Raw genomic sequence first — 2031 nt, forward strand, 5'->3', positions numbered from 1 at the left:
GCACAGAAAGACCCGACCCCGCACAGAAAGACCCGACCCCGCACAGACAGACCCGACCCCGCACATCAGCAAGGTCCCAGCAGCAGCCCCGAGGGAGGACAAGCGGGCAGTGCGGGTCCATCTCATCCCCACAGCAGCCAGAGCTTCAGAGCCCTTCCCTGATAACATAAGTACCCGTTACCAGGCAGTTAAGTGCCACGCTCAGCCCTCACTGGGGGCTCATGTCCAGCTTCTCATCTCCTCCCACCCCAAGTCCTTCTCCTTGGTGCTGCTCTCCAGCCATTCTCCCCCCAGTCTGTATTTGTGCCGGGGGTTGTGCCAACCCAGGGACAGGACCCTGCACTCGGCCTTGTTGAACCCCATGAGGTTGGCACTGCCCACCTCTCCAGCCTGTCAAGGACCCTCTACATGGCATCCCTTCCCTTAGGGTGGCAGCTACTCCACACAGCTTGGTATAGTCAGCAAACCTGCTGAGGAAACACTCAATCCTACTGTTCATGTATCCAACAAAGATGTTGAACAGCACTGACCCAAACACTGACCCAAGGGACACCATTCGGCACCTGCCTCCACTGGGACACTGAACCATCGACCACAACTCTGTGGGTGGGGCCACCCAGCCAAATGCTTTTTACATTTTACATAGCAGAGCACAGATGCAAGATGTGATATTGACAGTGCTTCATTTTACCAGAAAAAATATTGTAGAAATAGTTGTAGTTTAATTTTACATTTGTAGCTATCATGCTACATAAAGCCTTTCCTCAGAAGCTTCATTGCTACAGGCAATTGCTAAAGATGAAAGCTTATCATAAAATATGCTGGACTCCTTAAAACACCTTCAGCCCTGCAGACTCACCAACTCAGCTGATCTGTCCTATTTTCATAAATAACTTAAGCATTCAGGGGCCTAAATCTTACTATTCTTCAATCAAGTCTACAGTAGCTTTTATTTCAGTGCTGGATTTAGACATGCAAAACCGTGCAACCAATAAGACCATGCTGAAACCCAGATTCAGCTCTGTATCATAACTTCCATTCTGCCAGCTCCCTCAGGACCTATGGATGGACCCCATCATTTCCCATAGACTTGTGCACCTTCAGGTTCTTTAGATGATAATGAAACTCTGCTTCTCCTACAGTGGGGGGTGCTTCATTCTCCCAGTCCCTGCTTTCGCCTGCTGTGGCCTTTGCAATGAGGCTGGAGCACTTGCCAGAGAAGACTCATGCAAAGAAGTCCTTGAGAACCTCAGGCTTCTCAATATCCTGCATAGCTAGGTCTCCTGTTTCCTTCAGGAGAGGGCTTTTCCTTGGTTGTCCTTTTATCCCCAACATACCTATAGAAGCTTTTTTTATTGCTCTTTACATCCCTGGCAAGATTCAATCTGGGATTTGGCTCTCCTGACCTGATCCCCAGGCTGCTCTGACAACAAAATGTGGCAGTTTATAATGAGTATTACACCTGATATATTCCTGACCCCCTCCCAACAGCTTTAGACACCACCGGAAGGAACAGAAACTCGGTTTCAATGGCTGTGTGGCCCTGGGCTTGCTGTTCAACAACAAAACTTGTGTTCCCAGCTTGTCTCATTTTTAAAAACCAGCCTCACAACAGCTCCTGTTTTTTCCTGAACCCTCAGCTTCTGGAACTCAGTGATGATGGAAAATCCAGGGCTGGGGAACAGGCAAGTATTTGAGACATGAGCTTTTTCCTGCTGGCTAAAGGCAGAATGTCTGACAGCTCTCAAATCCAAAGCCTCAGCTAAAGGAGCAGGCAAACAACAAGTGGAGACCTTCGTGCTAAGTACCACACTTGTTTGTGTTTCTGATAATTTAACAATGTTGTTATGATCCCCAAGCTCACCTGAGTTCCCGGGAATTACTTTTTCCCCTGCTCCTGTGATCCAAAGCAGTAACCTCACACAGCCAGCAGCCAGGAAACTGAGCCAAAGCAGCAAAAAGTGATGACTCAGCTTCCCCAACAAATATTTTACAGAGGTTTTAAAGACAAACTGTAAGATCGGGGGGGGG

This window comes from Chaetura pelagica, unplaced genomic scaffold, assembly GCF_000747805.2.
Source record: "Chaetura pelagica isolate M959 unplaced genomic scaffold, ChaPel_1.0 scaffold422, whole genome shotgun sequence".
Lineage (NCBI taxonomy): Eukaryota > Metazoa > Chordata > Aves > Apodiformes > Apodidae > Chaetura > Chaetura pelagica.